Source organism: Poecilia reticulata, linkage group LG12, assembly GCF_000633615.1.
Source record: "Poecilia reticulata strain Guanapo linkage group LG12, Guppy_female_1.0+MT, whole genome shotgun sequence".
Classification (NCBI taxonomy): Eukaryota; Metazoa; Chordata; class Actinopteri; order Cyprinodontiformes; family Poeciliidae; genus Poecilia; species Poecilia reticulata.
In genome coordinates, this window is record NC_024342.1 from 21,522,399 (window position 1) to 21,541,347 (window position 18,949).

The window sequence follows — 18,949 nt, forward strand, 5'->3', positions numbered from 1 at the left end:
GCCTGAGCGGCGCTGCTGGAGGAGCGGAGCTCCGCAGCCTGAGCGGCTTCATTATCAGCTGCTGCTTCACATGCAAAGCGGCGCAGCGCAGCGCAGCGCAGCGCAGCCAGCGGCGCAGCGCAGCGCAGCCAGCGGCTCCACTGTCCGCACAGTTTGCATAAAGTGTGGGAGGCAGGCAGAGATCCACAGATCACACCGGAGACAGAAATGCTCCGTTTGTGTTGCGCATCTAACTTTGAATCTACATTCAATGAAACTTTTTCAAACATAGATGCAAATAAATACTTTMTAGAGAAGAAGAGAAGGCTGGCAGTGCTGTTTACAGTAGCTGTAAATAAGCTTATAAAGGAAAGTTGAGTGGAAGGAAAAAGTCTGTTCCTCRGTATGTTTTAGATCTAACAGGCTTCAGYGGATGGAATACACTTTATTGATCTCAAAGGGGWAAATRTATTATTTGTTGACAAGGTGATAAATGTTATACAAACCAAACTGCAGGTGCATCTTGATACTTTCAGAACCAGGAAATGCAATTTTTTAAAGAAGCAGTTTGTTCCTGCAGCTGTATCTAAGCTTATGGAAGGAAAGTTAAATGGAAGGAAAAAGTGTTTGTGTGAAGCAATCCTGTTGCTCTGCCATGTTTCATTATGATGCTTCGTYATTAACGAGCTGCAGCAGATCCAGGTGTTTGAGTCGTTTTCATTCATGTTGAAAATCTAAATTAYGAAGAATTAATGATCAACAAAACGAYTMGTGGATGTTTCAAATCAAACAGCAGGCGTCCAAAAATGAGTTGGAACATCACCGGGCAGTTAAGTAGTTCGGTAAAGAAGCTCACTGKTCAGAAAGCTTCCTCTAGGCATTTTAACGGGAAGTTGAGTGGAAGGCGAAAGTGCAGCTGTGTGAATCAACTTTGTTTCCTGGTGGTCATAAGTGGAACTGCGGGTTCATCTGAATCAATCAGAAAATCATTTAATAGTTAATTAGTTMAGTAATTTAAGGGAAAAGGCGTGAAAATGTTTTGGTTCATTCATTTCTGATGTTTTTTTGTCCCAGAAGTCTTTGCAACGTTGACGCCACTTTCTCACGTCAAACAATATGAAACACGTTGGTGGTTTTCTGCATCCAGCTGTCCTGTCTTGACCTTTAACCTTTCAGCCCGCTGAGTCGCTCGGCGATAATCTGGAGCCGCGAGCGTCCGAGGCGTTTTGCAGACCTTTTAGCTCCGTCTCTGATCAGGCTGTTGCCGTGGCAACGCGTTTAAAAACCAGAGGCTCCCGTCCCGTCGGAGGCGTCTGGCTCTGATGATCCTCGGTGACCTTTAGGCTGGAGGACCTGGTGACCTTTCCCTCAGTCTGACTCCGCCTCCCGTGGCGTATTGACCAGGAGCAGCGGGGCTCGCCGGGCCTCCTGCAGCGAGGATCCGGCAGCAGAGACACGATTTGGTTAAAGAGAAACTTACTGGCGGAGAAAACGAGTCTCCATCCAAAACAAAACCAAAAACCATAACCACTTCCTGGTCTAATCATCTCAGCTAATGGAATTAATTCACATCAGTAGAAACTGGAATGTTGACAAACTGTGAGAATTTATTGGGATTTGTTCAATAAATGTCTCAGAAATATCAATACCTGAAAAGTGCGGCATGTTTTTGCTGCTCTAGTTCAGTCAGATGGGATGGAGAACGTCTGAACGCTCATTTTCAGTGCATTACACAGATRACTTTGACTAGGCCATTTTAACCTGTGGYTCTGCTTTTCTCCAAAACTCTACTTGGTTTTCCACTTTCCAGATGGCGGCCATCTTGTTTGACATGCATACTTTACAGCGTCTGTTTATTCAGACTTTGAATTCAGGCCAACTCTACACTCTGCAATATATAAAGTTACTATGATAAGAAAACAACACAAATGGGATCTATTGTGAAAAAATACATTTTATTTTTGGGCTACATCCCACTGCCCCTCTGCAGGGACCAGATGATTCATGGATATTTTCTCAATTATCTCTGTTTTCCATAGCAACAATATTCCACTGATGTAAAAAAAGCTGAATTTTGCAATTGCTTATTTAGATTAGGTTGTTTATTTAAATAAGAAACACGATTTAAATAAGTTTATATCATTAAAAACATGCGGCGCCATCATAATCCAACCACTTCCTGTTTGSCTTCTTTGTCGTTTCCACCAGTAGTAACATCCTGTCATGGATCATGTGACTCGTTTGATGCGTTTCTGCTGCATTTTGGCAAAATCTACTAATCCAAGTAAAACAAAGACGAGCTGAAAAAACACCTCAAGTTACAGCAAAAGGTTTTTACTGGACAAAAAACATCGTTTTTCTAAATCGACATGTTTCCTTTAAATGAATTGGATTAATTTGTGTAAGTTTGCAGTGAATAGACGAGCCTCTGGTTTTGTTCTGCTGCCGGTTCGCCGTCTGGGTCCAGGCTGATCATGTGACTCGTTGAGCTCAACGTGTTTCTGAGCCGCTCGGCGTTTATCGCGTTCAGCTGGGAGGAAACGAGGAAACCTGAAAAGCCTCCACTTCTTTCCAGCAGAGCCTTTTAGAGCGAGTGTGCAGTAATGGACGCAGTCGGGGAATAAAAAGCAAAGGAAATGGTTTTATCTGAAGAGAAGGAGCWGATAATCCTGGTGGTTCTGTCTGTCAGGCGAAGCTCTGAAAGCTTTAAAAGATCAATGACGACGGCGACGGATTCGGACGATGAATCAGTTTAGCTCACATTCTCTCTGCCGCTTTTATTCCTGCTCATAAATATCAGGATTGCAGCGATTCATGATGGACGGCTTCGCTGTTTTTAACAGCAGGACGATCCTGCGATGTCCAAACATCCAGTTATACCAGGGAATATTTCACGTTATTTTAAATCTGTGTCAATATTTTCCATRTATAAAATAAAACCCTCCAGTCTAGAAGTGGAAATGACATAATGGCATCATTTTGTGAGTCAGGAGACATTGCAGAATAATTGGAAAATGCCTAAAAATAATAAAAACTAATTGAGTTTTAACGGTTATGTGCTTTTTGTTCTTCGGAGTCGAAGTTGAACGATAAATTTGATGAGCTGGATTTAGTGGAGCAGATAATTGAAAGTTTCAGGAACGTCTTTCACATGCAGATCAAAGGATCTAAACTGGTACAGATGCTCCAAGGAGAAGTGAAAAAAAAACCTTTAGCCACTGAAAAATTCAAGATGGCCGCCATGGTGATCAAGGAAGCTATTGATTGAAATAAAATCCCAATTAGATGAATCTGTTTGGTGTCAAATAATTAATTTGAATCATAGAAATCATAAATATTTTCTTGATGTTGTTTCATTTATCTGGTGGAAAATGGCCGTCATGGTTGTAATGGGGAATATATGTTCACTGGCCACTAACCCAGAATATTAGCTATGCTAATGCTAATGCTGCTAAACACATACAAATGACCAGAAGCTAACGYTAAACCATAAAACACATTAMAACTTTTGCTTGGTCTGATAATAAACACAAAAATCTGACTGGAAGCTAACAGTAAACTGCTAAACAAATAGAAAAATTAGTGGAAGCTAATGCTAACCTGCTAACACACATGAAATAATTAATGCCGAAGCTAATTGAAAGCACACAGAAATGACTGGAAACTAACTCTGAACTGAAAATACATCAAAAAGTTTATGGAAGTTGATAAAAAACCACAAAACACACAGAAAAATGATCAGAAGCTAATGCTAAACTGTTATGTCGTACATCTTCTTCTACTTCCAGCTCACTAATTGTGTGAGACTCAAATATAAATATGATTTAGTGCAATAACTATTTGCTGTTTCCTTCCTAAATGCACCAGGTTCTTTTGTAGCCGTAAAGCTGGTGAGGGAAATGGTTTCAGAAACTTGTGCTGATTTATTTCACCTGATTTACTGTCGGGTTTCGCTCAAATGGCAAATGTCAAGCCTGCAACGACGGCAGGAAACCATCCAGCTCCCACTGGAATGGAAAACAATCTTCACATGTCGGGTAATTTGTGTCTGTGCAATAAATGGAGGCAGCAGAAATAAATTGCAGCTCATCAATAATTGAATGCAACAGGCAGCAGCAGCGGCTGCAGGACCTCAGTGGCGTCACACAGGGAAACATGGATATGGGAGCAAACAGCAGAACGTTGTGAAGCTCAGCTCATGTCTGGATTCCTGGAAACCAACCGAGGCTGTGATGAATCATGGGACCTTCCAGCTGGTTTGGAAGAAACAAACAAGACTGAGGTTATCAGCGAGACGAAGAACTGCAGCTTCCAACAAATGTGGAGGTTTTCCTGCTAGATTCTGGAAGACGATCCAGAAGGAGATGTAGTTTGTTTTCCCACCGGATCGTCCAGCAGAGTCGGTTCAGTTGGAAATAAAAACTGAAGCATTGACTCCAATTTAAGCTGCTGCAGTTCTTCATCAAACTGCAGCCGTTCCCCTCCCGGCCTGTGGGGGCGCTGCACCAAGAACCACTGAGGGAATCACAGGAAAACCTCTGAAGACACTCAGAGAAACTTCCTGCTTCATCAGATGGAAACAAAATGGAGGCGTCAGATTTTAGCTGGTGCAGGATTTCTCTTTAGCTCTCAAGTCATTTCTCCTGGTAGCACTTGGCTAGCATGTTAGCTTTGGTTGTATTTACCCAGAATGCCCCGGGCTGTAGTCCACTTCCTGCTTTGGTGTGGTCTCTGATCCGGTTGGCGTTTAAATATGCATTAAAACAGAACCAGAGTTCACGTCAGCCGAGCCCAGACTGACGTTTTTAGGACCAGAGTTTGATTATTGATTTGATTATTGATTCACGTTTCCCCAAACGATCCCGACTTTCCAGCCAAACGGACCGAACAGGCTGGAGGGAATGCAGCTTTAATCTCTTACATTAGTTTTTTTTGTTGTTATTGTTGGACTTTTCTGTCAGCCAAACATTTGAGTCTCTTCATGCGATTTGTAACTGGTTGAGGCTAGTTGCTAGCRAAGCCTTGCTAAGTAGCTAGCTAGCTTTATTGTGTCTATCATTGGTTGTTAGCTTCTAACAGCAATGGTCTGTATGCTCCAGTTAATGAAAATTAATCGATTAATCATTCCACCTCTAGTCCCACCTGGCTCTGGAACGGCCTTCCCAACGCTCTGACTTCAATCTCACTTGAAAATTTGTGGCCTTTCTTTAAAATCCAGGTCAGTTTAGATCAAATTTACCATTTTTAAATAAAAAAATCCAGTCAGAAGGACACCAGAACCTGAATTCTTCCTATTTTCTTTTTCCCTAGAAATCCTCTCTGGCTTCTCGTCAAAACAGCCTAGATTTCAAAATAAAGTAACTTCCTTTAAATGTGTGGAACAGGTTTCCATGATGGACGGCGTTTCTGATCCTGGATGTTTCCTCTGAGCGTCGCCTCGCTGCTGATTTCTCACGTGACACCAAGATGCTCACTTCCTTCCTCCCAGCGGTAGCCATAGCAACCAGGMTAACTTCWTGTTTCTGCATTTCATTCCCTGAAAAAACAAAAAACAAAAAAATAAAAAATCTGTTTTGATTTGAATTGGTGAGAAAATATCAGTAGAATAAATATATTTAAATTTTGATTTGCTAGAATTTCAACGTCGGGTTGAAACAATATTTCTCGGTTCAGACGTTCGTTACGTCGACCTGAAGGTTTGAGGTTTTTTATCGCTCACAATCAATAATGTGTTCGATGTTTTTCACGGCTTTCGCTGTGCAGCAAACCTTTTTCTCCTCTTGCATCCTCTGTCTGCTGGCGTTTGGTCTGACGAGGCTCAGAGAGACGGACATGTTGAGGGAGGAGGAGAGACCAGTTGCCTGGTGACGGAGGAGGAGGAGGAGGAGGAGGAGGAGGAGGAGGAGAGTTGTTTTCCAATAGCAAAGAGTTTCTGATCACAAGTCAGGATCTGTTTATTTCAACAGCATCCAGTTATTTTTTTATAATAATTAAACATTTAGAAAAAGTAAAAACTCGTCTTTAGATGATCTACATCTGCAACAGTAACAATATTGCAATAAACGGTCAGAAATGCAATAAATGTTTAATTTATTTGATGAAATGTAAAATATTTTATAAGGACATTAAAATGGAAGTGAAGAATAAAACTATAAACAGTTTTTCTCATTAAAAACACRTTGACATTAAATGTTAGATTTAATTTTATTCTAGTTTCTGAATGATCTGAGGTCTGTTCAGATTTTTAATGTAAATTTTTAACATTTTTATTCATCTTACTTGAAGCTGATCTGATCACAACCCAATTTTAACATATAAAATGGTGTTAATCACCTTTAATTATTAAATTAAATGAAGTGTTTAAATGGATCTTGGTGTAATKTTTAACCTCCTGATGAAGCTGTGAGTCTTTCTCTTGCCGTTTCCTCTTTATTTTTATTTTTTTTAAACTTTTCCCATCTCTCCTCTGTGATCTGGTTTCTCGTTGGTCTGGAACTCGTCAGTTTCCGGGGATTTTCATGCACCAGTTGTCCTGAAAGTGAAGATCTGGTCTGTAAGCAAACACAAAGCGGAGCAGCCGTCGACGCTGCGGGGAAGTTAGCAAACCTTTATTATCCGCACTCACAAACAAACCGTAGGGAATAAAATCCAGATAAAATCAATAAATTAAAGAAAACAAAGTTTAATATTGATCAATTTGAGCACCAAGCATTAGATGAAACTAAAGTAATCAAAAGAATATTCTTTATCTGGATCTGACCTGCGATTGTTGTCATTAATATCACCTGTTTGCTTTCTGAATGTACTTTTTATTATTAATATTTAAAAATCTGGATGAGAATGAGAAACTCAAATAATCTGTTTATTGATTATTTTCTCATCATAATGTCGCATCAGGTTACATTCATTTCAGTTCATTTATTGGGAACCAATTAACAAAAACATCAACATTTTAGACTGTATAAGACTTTTTATTCACCACAGCGGTCTGCAGCATTTTGCTAATGTGCTAATAACTCGGCTAACTTTTTTGCTAACTTTGAAATCGTTTAGCGCACTTAGCTTCTTAAGTGCTAATGTACTCGACTGTTTTGTAAACTTTCATTTGAATAAAGTAAAATTTTTATGTTGCAGTTAATGCTAATGCATCTGTGTTGAAGCTAATATACTAATAGGAAAGCTAATCTTTCATTTAGCATTTTTGCTAACTTTCAAAACATTTAGCACACATAGCTTCTTAAGTGCTAATGTACTCGACTGTTTTGTAAACTTTCACTTGAGTAAAGTTCAACATCTGTGTTGAAGTTAATGCGCGAATAGCAAAGCTAACTTTTGTTTAGCACTTTTGCTAACTTTACTGTTGTGGTAAAACAGTTTTTATTTATAATTTTACTGCATCATCTCCAGTTTTCTTCAGCTCTTTTCCTCTTTCTAGTTCATGTCTGTAATCTGTCTTCTGGGTCCATCCTCTCCTCCTCCTCCTCCTCCTGCTCCCTGTGGCCTTCCCGTTACTTCTTCTCATTTATCTTCTCCTTGCTCTGCCGTTCATCGTGTTTCCCCTCCTCGGTTGAGCTCTTCTCCTCCTCCTCGTTTTGGGACTCGTGACTCATGAGCTGATATTCAGCTGACAGGACTTTATTGAAGTCAAACACAGGCACCTCTTTCTCTCTCTCTCTCTTTCTCTCTCTCTCTCTCTCTCAAATAAATACTGTTAGCAGGAACCTGATGAAATAAAATCTGCTCCCAAACAATGTGACTTTCTGTAAAACAGTAAAGCAGATTAAGATGATCGGATCAGAAAGCGACGCGTCTTTATCCGATCTTTGCTCTCGCTGTTAAATGCCGGCATCACACACACACACACACACACACACACACACACACGCGTTACCGGCGCTCTGCTTGAGGTTGAAGGCTCATACATTTTTAAAGTCGCTGCTGTCGGCAGCCTGCTCTTCCTCTCCTCTCTCTTCACACCTAAATTTGTTCCTTCCTCAGTAAAAGTCGTTTGTTCTCATTCTGGACTGATGACTTGATGCTAAATCAATTAGGAAACATAGAAAATAAGTTTGCGTAAAATAAATGCTTTGGAAAAGTCTCAAATTTAAAGAGAGAGGTGTCTGCACATCCTTAAAGAGTCTTAAATTCATTGCAATAAATAAATATGTTCATACATTTTGTTTTGGCAGGATTATTTAATCTTATATGCTTTATGTAGTTTTCATTTTTTTATGGAAATTCACTGTTGTGCTAAAGTTTGAGATAACTAGCTGCTAGCTACTTAGCCAGGAAGGGTAAAAATATCTAGCTTTTTTACATCTATGTGTCTGGACAATATGGCCGACTCACGTAAATTATTTCTTATGCCACCCTGATCAACAGCCTATTTGCCCAGTATCAAAAACCATAACTATTTATGAGCAATCTGTGTCTTACCTGCGGGAAATTCATATTTTTCACAGAGAAATGTTTTTATTTAACCATTTCTCTTTTAAGTTTTGTGTAATTTCTCGATCAGAATCTAAACAAAAACATCTGTTTCCATGGAAATGTAGCAAGGATGTGCTATTCCAGGAAAACATTTTCTTTTTGTATCAACTCTATTCACAGGCATGATTATGTTTCATTTTATTTTTGTTAGAACTAATTATTACAGCTCCAAAGCAGTAAAAAGGTCAAACTGAGCCAGACCTTTAAAGTGTGACAGAAGAAGCTTTTACTTACTGGAAACTGTTTCTCTCTTTTCCCATCTTGGCGTGTCTGTTGGCGTGTTTGTACGGGGGACTAAACATGGCAAAACTGAGCAGACTTGGTGGAACATCAAGTCCTGTCATGTCTTGGAAGAATTAATATTCCAGTTCTGAAAATCAGTTTATATTAAGCTTTTATTTTTATTCACATGGTTAATTATTAACTTACATTCTTGGGATGAAAGTGAATAAATCAGAAAGTAGGTAATGACATCAGTTTTACTTTTTGTTTCATACAGGCGACATGCCAAGGCTGATGAAACTTCACAGCGTAGACAAAGTGTCGGCATAATGTCACATGGGATAAACATAATTAAATCTAGCAGCAGTTGTGAAATTTCAAATGTTTTACAAACATTTAAAATTTCAAGAGGCACATAGGCAACAATATGGCGGAGGTGTTAGCATAATGCTAGCTACTCCAGAACACAAAATGAAACACTCAACCTCTGATGCTTTTTGTGATGCGACTTCTTCTGTTTCTTCAGTTGGTTCAGTGCTTCCCCCTTGTGGTAGTAACTTTCCTCTACAGTTCAAAATAACAACTAAATTGAGTTGATTTAATTTTCAAACTAAAATAATTAAATTCCTTGTTGTTTACGTCTTTGTTTGCCGTCCTGCTAACTCGTGGCTAACGAGCAACGTGTTGTTGAAGCTGCGAACAATGTGAACACTGACTGGTGACTAGAGGCTGCTCATCTCACACTTTCTCTTATAAATGTGGATTTTTAGTCGCAAAATAAAACCACCAGAGTCGGCTGGTAAACAATTTAATAGATTTTTTTTTAAAATAGTGTCTTCAGTCGATGCACAATAACGATGCACACGAGTACAATATTTCTTAGCTTTTATTACAACTAACTGAATTAGACGAACAAAAAGCCACAGAGAAATAAAACTGTGACGGTTAGCAGCTGTAAATAGGGGGCAACATTCCTGCCGTAATTGAAGCTGCATGACCGACTGATTGTCGAGCTCGGCTCATAAAAACCGACCTTCACTTCCACACATCATCGTTTTGGTTGTTTTCAGACGACGGAGATTTAAATCCTCTCCAACTGTTTCATTTTGTGTTGAACTACAGATTTAATTGTTTTGCTGTAAGTAAAAATCTTCCCAATAATCTTCCAGATTATTCATAAACTTTTCTCTGAGCTGCAGTGATGTAACAACAGAAACTCTTCTATTTTTTCCCCAGTCGGTTTTCTTTGATCCACAGCGATCTGATCTTAATCCTCCACACCAGTGCAAACGCTTCCAGTTTTAGACATAAACCGAATTTATTTTAAGCCGGAGTTTGCAAAATGCTTTAGTGCAAGAAACGATTAGATTTGCTTCAGCTGCAGCGTCTGAAACGAGATCCTGGGATGGTGACAGCTGGAGTTCAGGTCTCTGAAATACGAGTTTTCCTAAAAAAAACAAGGATTTCTGACAAACTAACTAGAATCCTGATTATTTCTCATCATTAAATTAACTCTTTGCTCATAAACTGTCTGAATTGGATAGTTATGGTACTATCTTTATGATTCTGTGTGAATTTTGACATTTTTGTATAGATTTGTTTAATTCCGGGAAGCTTGGCAGCTATCTGAAACATTTTCGTCTTTGGAGAACTTCATTTGGTTTGACCTTTAACCCTTCAGAGGTTGGTGAGCAGCACCAGTTGTTGACCTCAGATCAATGCTGCTGATAGTTTGGTAGGTTTGGTTCAGAACCAGAACTCCATCTGTTGTAGTTCTCTTCCTCTCTGCTCTGAGCCAAACCAGCCTGTTCCCCTCCTGGCCTGTGGGGGCGCTGCACCAAGAACCACTGAAGGAAACGACACAAAAACCAATGGAGACACTGAGAGCAACTTCCTGCTTCACCAGATGGAAACAAGATGGAAGCGTCAGATTTTAGTGGTTGGAGGATTTCTCCCACTAGCGCGATGCYAGCACAATGCTAATGTGATGCTAAGGTGAGGTTAGCACGTTTGATTTGGTTGTATTTACCCAGAATGCCCTGTGCTGTAGTCAACTTCCTGCTTCACCGGATGGAAACAAGATGGAGGCGTCAGARTTTAGTGGTTGGAGGATTTCTCCCACTAGCGCGATGCTAGCACAATGCTAACGCGATGCTAACGTGAAGTTAGCACGTTTGTTTTGGTTGTATTTACCCAGAATGCCCTGCGCTATAGTCCACCTTTTGGAGATGTCTCTGTTCTGTTTAATCACATTTACACTAAAATCGCACCAGATTGATTTGAGCCGAACCCAAACTGAGGTTTGTATTCGGATCTGAGTTTTTTGGTACAAACCAGATTTTCTAGACAAACTGACTGGAGTTGGTTTAAATCAGGCTAAAAAGAACTGAAGTGAATGAACCGAAGCAGTAAATCTGCTTTTAATAAGGTTCATTCTGTTTAACTATTGAATGCATTTGGTCGTCACAACCAGAATATTTCCAGTTTTTGTCCCTTTTGGGTTTAATACGTCTGGTTTGCTGAACGTCTGAAGTTTGATTTGAATCCGATCCGGCAGCTGGATTTGCTCCGGCCTCAGGTTGTTGTATTTTGGGACGTCGGCCTTCGATTTCCACCCGTCAGCTGGTGGTGATGATGATGTCAACGCTCCCAGAAGCGACTGCAGCCCAGTGATAACGGCCAGTATGAAACCAGTTCATCTCAGAGCTTCTCTCTGCTTCACTGGGAATCGTGGGAATTGCTGTCATGTTTCACGTCTCAGTCGCTGGTGATTGGTCTGACCCGGCTGGCCTTTTGACGATCATCCAATCAGAGAGCGGGGATTGGAAACGTCTTGGGGTGAAAAGAGAGAAATAAAAAGAGATTATTGATCCGAAGGAAGTCGTCTTCTTCAGCTGGCGATCGATATCAATCTGATCGATCCGATGTCTTCCTATAAGAGCCAGGAAACGTCAATAATCCTGTTCAGACACTCGAGTCAGGATGAAATGTGTAAAACCTGGTAAAAATGTAAAATAACATTGTAGGGGTGTCCAATGTGTGGTTCAGGGGCCATTTGTGGCACATGACAAGAATGGATGGTGGAAATTAGTTTTCTACCGTTTGTGGAACAATACAAATAATATTTCCTTAATTTGATGAAGATGACTAGAGCCACCAAAAAATAAATAAATATTGACCTATAATACCAAAAGCAAGAATTGAGTTTAACGTAAAATTCTGAAAAATGTCAGAATTCTGAATTTTAAAATAAGAATTTTGAGAAAGATACCAAATTTTTGAAAAAAAAAATCCAACTTGGTGAAAAATGTCAGATATTTATTAAAGTGACCCAAAACTTTTTCCATGTTTATTAGCTTTTTTATTATTATTATTTTATCTCATAAAAAGTTGTGCCACAAACATCCAGTGACCATCAGAAACGCCATCGTATTTGGCTAAACACATCACAGGTGTTAAAAGAAAATTCTTATTTTTATTGCTGGAAATGAACTAAAAACCTTTTAAACCAAGAAAATAAAAATAATTGCCCCAAAACTTACTTTGATTAAATGAAATATTTTTTTCAGTTTCCTTATTTCTGCCAGACATTTTATTTATTCAATTTTTGTAATTCTCCAACCATAAAGAGAGAAGTTAAAATGAAGTTTTGTCACTATTATTACTCCATAAATGGAAGGACTTTCCCACCGAGTAAAAATGTTTCTTCTTCCTCGTTCTGCTCATTCCTTCAGTGGCGAACAGGAAGTGGATTCTTCATGTCCAGCCAAGCGAACGAAGTCGCTGCAGCAGCAGAACTGAGATTTTTAAGGAAGGCAAAGAGAGGAAAATGTTTCAGGATATTTACCGGGTTATGTTTGACTATTTTTATGAGAGCAAAATAAAATCAGACACATTAGTTTTTTCTTCCTTTTTCTGTTTTTCTTTTCAGTTTTTTCTGTTGTTCCTTTACTTCCCTTTTTTCTTTTCCTTTTTTTTGTCATTTAATTCTTGTTTCATCGTCCTCAGTTTAAAACCTTCTGCAGATAAAATGAACTCTGTTCATCAGATACGCTCATTTCAATAATCTGTTTTCTTTCTGTGTGTCTGAGCCAAATGAAGGAGAACTGTAGCTTTAAAACTGCATGTTTCTCACATTTCTTCCTCTAAATTCATGAAAATTCCCATTAAAACTTTTGAAACGTTGAAAATAAACCAGCAGTTGTTTTTTTTTACTCTGAAAATGGAAACAGGAAAATAAAGACAAGACGAAATGAGCCTTTAGGAATCAACTGATGGATCAGAAACCAAACCAGAACCTTTACTAAAACATGGTTTGTTGTTCTGCAGTCGGGTTGTGCAGACTCTGCATTTTTAAGATCCCGTAGAAAGTGATGTCACTTCCTCCTTCCCAGAACTTACCTGGTTTGACTCGTCCACCTGGTTTTTACTCACTTCCTGTTCTACTGCTCTGGTTTCCAGGACCAGCATGACCCCAGGGCCCCGGCGCTGATAACACAGCTTGTGTGTGTGTGTGTGTGTGTGTGTGTGTATGTGTGTGTGTGTGTGTGTGTGTGTGTGAGAGAGCAGAGTCGTATCTTTCTTCATCGCAGCCTCACCCTCTCATTACTCTCAGAAACAGAGAAAATCTTCCAGGAAGTTCTCAGTTTGGCTCCTTGGAGACGCAGGAAGTGTTTTGCTCAGAGACGAACGCAGAGCTTCTAGTTTTACACTAGAGTCATGACTGTGATGCACGGTGGTGGCAGCATCATGCTGTGTGGGGAGGATAAGGACAAGGGAACAATGGTTTAGATCAAAGCTGATTCATGGGTGGGAATGGCCTAGTCAAAGTATAGCCCTAAATCCACTTGAATGGATCAAGGGATTAACAAACGGATGGATGGATGAATGTTTTCCTTCCATTTAACTTTCTCCTCTCCTGTTGCTCCGTTCAAACGCGCTGCGGCTTCCGGCTGAAACGTGACTGAAGGCTGAAAATAGTTCCGGGGTGTGAATAGTTCCGGGGTGTGAATAGTTTTTCGCGGATTCCCGGCGGTCCGAGAGGCGGAGCGGAAGTTAACCCGACCAGTGATGCGTGGCGCCCCGCAGTCAGCTGCTCCGGAGGGCGGGGCTCTCCGCCCCGCTGCCTCCTCCAGATCCCCGGCCGCTCCGCCGCCCCGCGCCCCAGCAGAGCGTCCGGTCTGTGGGTAAACGTTGGCTGACCGCCCGGTCGTCTCCCTTCGGATCTGACCGTGAAACCGGCCGAGGACCCGCGGACAGGTAGGAGCTCCGGGTCGGTGTGGAGTTTTCTGACTATGTGGCTCATTAGGAATAAACAGAAAAGGTTCTGGAATAAATTCCTCCGATGAGTTTCTCTCTTTATCATCAGCCTGATTTTCTCACGTTGTTCTAAACGCAACATTTTTATTTTCAACAGCCTGAAACTTTCGCTTTCTTCTCATTTTGTTCCAGAAAAAGCGTTTTTAATCATCTTTTTTGTTTTTATGGATGGATTTGGAAACCTCAGGGTGAATTTTCTTTCTTTCTTCTTGTATTTATATTTAAATTCTCAGCTGCACAGAAATGAAAGCAGGTTTAGATGAATATGGTTCAGAATCAAAACGGTAAAATGTCTCCAGAAAGGGAGAAAGTTGTTTGCGCTTTTCTTTGGCCAGAAGCGAAGTTTAATTTATGACGGCAATAAAAATCTGACAAGTCATAAGTTTAGAAATGGCCAAGCGGAGTTTTGAACGAGGCTTTTGTCTTTGAATAAGAAACACGTGAAAATGCGCGATAATTATTTAGTTTTATTTTTTTAACTTGGCTCCAGTTCTTCTGTCATGCTACTAATTAAATGTGAGCAGTAAAAACGGCTGTGTGACGATTTTTTTTGCACATAGAAAGTGGGCTGACGTCACACAGCAGCAGCTCAGGGCGCTGCCCTACAGGGGGCGCCAAACTGCAGACGCGATTCTTCTTTCTGGTTGGAATTTTCTGTATTATAAAACCTGTTAAAATGGTTTTTAGGGCCATTTCAGCAAAAACGCTGACATTTCTAGATTAATGTGAAAATAGGAAAAACGTGTTGATCTTCTGTTTGCTTGGATGTTTTGTTTCTCTCCATCGGGCTGCAGGATGGTAGTAATTCATTTTAGCGATGATTAGGAAAAAAGGAATACATTTCTGCCAAAAAACATGTTTTCTAGAAAAAAAAACCCTGAAATTTCTGAGCTACAAAAGTTGAAAATTTACAGGAAAAAAATTTTAATTTAAAAAAACTGAATGTTTTCTGTCCAACTTCACCGTTTTGGTTGTGGAGGAGTTTTGGTCCACTCTTTGTTCCATACTACTTCAGTTCAAAATGATTAATGTCTGGACTTTGACTAGGCCATCACAGATTTGTTTTCGGTGGTTCAGGGCCAAGCAGCTTTCGGACAAACTGAACAGTGTGGCTGGAAAGTCTGTTCTTATCTTCCAACCCTGAACAGGAGAACCTGGTTTACATTATTTTCCTTTGCTTTGGTGTTTTGTTTCTATTTCCTTTTAATTTCTGTAAGTCATTTTGAAATGTTTCTGAAAACATGACATATAAATTAATTACCTTTACTTCATCACACCTTCACCACTTTGTGGATGTTAGAATTTATTGCGACGATGAAAACGGCTCAGATAAATTTTTATTCAAACATTAATTCCTGTATTGAGTTTTTGTTTCTGGTTCTTTCTGGGTCGGGACGTTTTGTTGTGAATGAATGAACCCGTCAGCGTTTCTTCCTCCGACCCGTCGGGTCTTTGCTGGTTCTGGAGGACAAATCGTGTGAAAGCTGATATCTGAACGTTTCCTCTTTTCTGATTTATGACGCAGCAGGATTATGGCTCAGTATTCGAGTCCGATCGTTTACATTTGGGTCGAAGTGCAGAAGTCGGTTCTGTTGTTAGCAGAAACTTAAAAAAGTTCTGATTCTCCTTCAGTTTGTTGAACAGAACCGGTTTCATCTGAAGAACCTTCTGGACTCGGGTGAGACGGACCTGAAGAGGTTTAGTTAGTTTTTAATTGAATTAGTTTGATTTTATGTCTTTAATCTGATTAAATGACGGCTCTGAGCAAAATCAGGTGTTTCACTTTATTTCATTTATTTTTATGAATATTTAAATTTTGGTTCATAACTGAGGCGTAAGAGTGAAATAATTTGTCATTTTATCCGTTTCATTTTTATTTATGCGAATAATTTTAACTACTCTGATTCCGAAAAGTAAAAAATAAAAATGTTAATTACTGCTTATTTTAATATATTAATAATGTGTTATTACTATTAATTCATTAAAAACTAGTGATTATATATTTATTGACATTGATAAAATTAGTATTAAAAATAATACTATTAATGTTAAATATTATTAATTAATACAAACAATAAATTAATAATTTGTTGTAATTTAATAAGTTGATGATGATTAATGTAATTTTTACAAAATTGATCATATTTATTTATTTGCTGGATGTTATTGATAATAATCAGACCAGAAATATTTTCCATATTTATTTAAAATGACTTTAAATCTGTATTTGTAGTTGATTTATTTCCGGACGGGTTCAGTTGAGGTGATCAGATATTCTGAGGAAGTGAGAATCTCCTTTAAAGTTATAGTAGTGGTTTCTCAGGTGTGGTTCTGTTGAGCGTTTCTGAGCAGTCACCGTCTTTTTCTCGTTTTCAGTTTGATTTTTTAACTCCATTTTGAAGCAGAAAGTCTTTTTTCAGCCCAGTGATGTTTTATGAACCTTTAAACCTGAAACATGTTTCCAGTCCATTGTTTGGACTTTTCTTGTTTGGTGGAGTTCTGGTTTTGTCCTACTCAAATCCTGACCTCTGAGTGTTTGTTTTCTTTACTCCGGATTCTCTAGAGGAAATTAAAGTGTAAAATATCTGAAAAATGTAATTTAAAGGTTTCAGTCGAGGCTCATTTATCTGTTCAGTTAACATTCCTACCAGAGTTTAGATGAGGTCGAAACATCTGAAACATTCTTCTGTCACGGGAAGCCCCAACAGTTGTTTAGTCATGGGAAAAACTAAGTACACCCTTTCAACATAATAAAAATGATTCAGACTTCAGAGCCATTTTTATCTTAATGAAAAAAGATTAATAAGTGAAAAAGCTGCATGTCAAATTAAGGTCTTAAAATGTCTTAAATTCATTTAAAAATGCAAGTTAGCTTTAAATATGCTAATCACAGGTCTTAAATTGTTCTTAAGTGTTTCTTTCTTCAGTAAAAGTTTTCATTTCGGACTCAGGACTTGATGCTAAATCAATTAAGAAATATGGAAATTAGTTTCCATGAAATAAATGCTGGAAAATATCTAAACAGATAGGCGTCCATGCATTCTTAAAGTCTTAAATCCCTAAAATCAAGGCCTTAAAATGTCTTGAATTATTTTAAAGAGTGTGAGTTAGCCGTAAGTACGTTAATCACATCTTAAATTTTGTTGTTGCTGGATTATTTAATGGTTTTATGTGTGGTTATGATGATCAATTCTTGCTGAATCAAGAGACAAACAAGAAGCAAGAAATAAACAAGTTTGTTGTTAAAACATGAAAGCTGAATTAATTTATTTCACTATAAAATCCATGGATTTATACATCTGCTGCTTTCTGCTGCGTTCTTCATCTTTGCTTAATAAAACCCCACAGAAACGACATAGTACAGCTTGTTATTGCCTGAATTAAATCTATTTTGGAATCAGATCTAATTTACCTAAACGGGTTTAAAATGTGATTTAATGAAAGTTTTTCCTCTGGTTGTGAGTCAGAAAGTGAAATATTCAGGTCAAACCACTTTAAGGATCCTGGAGGCGAAGAAACAGACAGGATGTTCTGTTTCTGCAGACCTGAGGCAAAATGGCCGCCGCACATCCAGTCAGCTGACCGGACACATGACCTCTAACTCGATGAGCAGCGCACCAGGCGGAGAGAAAGAAACGGACTGAGTGTTTCTCACTGTTGTTCGGATTTTAACAGCAGAGTAAATTCTTAAAACGATTATAGAAAACGGAGCCATAGATCCGCCGTCCGTCTGTCCAGATCCGTTTATGTAGATAAAACGTCCAGGAGGGAAATACTAGCATGTTTCCACTGGCTGGTGCACTTCTGCTAATGCGCTAATAGCAAAGCTAACTTCTCATGTAGCGCTTTTGCTAACTTTGTAAACCTTTAGCGCACTTAGCTTCCCCTAAAAATCCCAGATAAAGAGATATTTTTACTTTCACAGCTTTATTTCTAATAAAAGATCACTTCTATGTTTTTACAATTTCAAAAATTTCTTTTAGAAGTATTTTTTATTTTATTAGATTGAAAAATATCTTATTTCTTTTTCTAAGTTTTTTATTTATTTACAATTAAGGATTTTTATTCATGCACATTTACATTTGTTTTGTTTTGATGCATAATTTTATTATCTTCATATTTTTACTGCTTATTTGTGGATATTTTTATGGTTTGTAATCTTGTGAAGTATGAATGCAGGAACTGGGTCGTCGTTTCCTGTTTGGTTGGTAAATAATGACTCTGTTGAGTTGGACTGAAGTAATCTGTGGATTATCTCGGATCGTCTTTATTCCGTCCTGTTGGATTATTTTCAGGGTTTTGTGTCTTGTGAGGGTTCAGTTGGTCAGGATGTCGGCCTCAGAGCGTCGAGGCGCCGCGCAGCAGTGAATTATTCACCATCAATGTTCCAGACTCTCTGATGTTTCTGCTGTTTCCTCTGGAGACGCTGAACGCTTCAGGACAACCTGCTCTAAACCGTCCTGAGTAACTGAATAGTTAAAGGCCAGCCCTCATCAGTTATCGATCTGCAGCTTCGGAGGACAGATTGTTAGCGACAGCAGGAGATGGAAAACAAATTAGTCCTGTGATCAGGTTAGGTTGAACCGGAGACCCATCAGTCAGACCTAAAGGTCCGGCTGACCTTTCAGAAAATATTCACTGTTAGGGAACGAATGTTAAACTACAGTTAGAGAGGAAACTCAGGCTACCATCTTTAATCCTAAAGGCTCCTCACTGTCTGGTTCACATCTCTGTGGCACAAAGAGACAAAGATCCTGATGAAACGCTGGTGGAAACCAGAGGTCGGCATCGCTAACGAGAAACTTAGCTGTTCTGATGTCTGAAGAGCGAATCATAAACTTTAGTTCTGCTAAAGCTAAAGTGCTATACTAATGCAGTATTTAGCAGAAGCTAATGCTAAGTCGCTAATCATAAACCGCAATTCTGCTAAAGCTAAAGT

General features: G+C 39.0%; 1 protein-coding gene across 1 annotated transcript in view; it reads left to right on the top strand.

Annotated features, from left to right (window-relative positions):
* The first annotated feature begins 13,824 nt into the window (after positions 1-13,824).
* Positions 13,825-18,949, top strand: part of rab27b (RAB27B, member RAS oncogene family) — a 20,987-nt gene continuing 15,862 nt past the window's right edge. The window contains exon 1 of the mRNA XM_008424581.2: positions 13,825-13,950. The gene's annotated coding sequence lies outside the window, so the exon portion shown is untranslated. The remainder of the gene's footprint in view (positions 13,951-18,949) is intronic.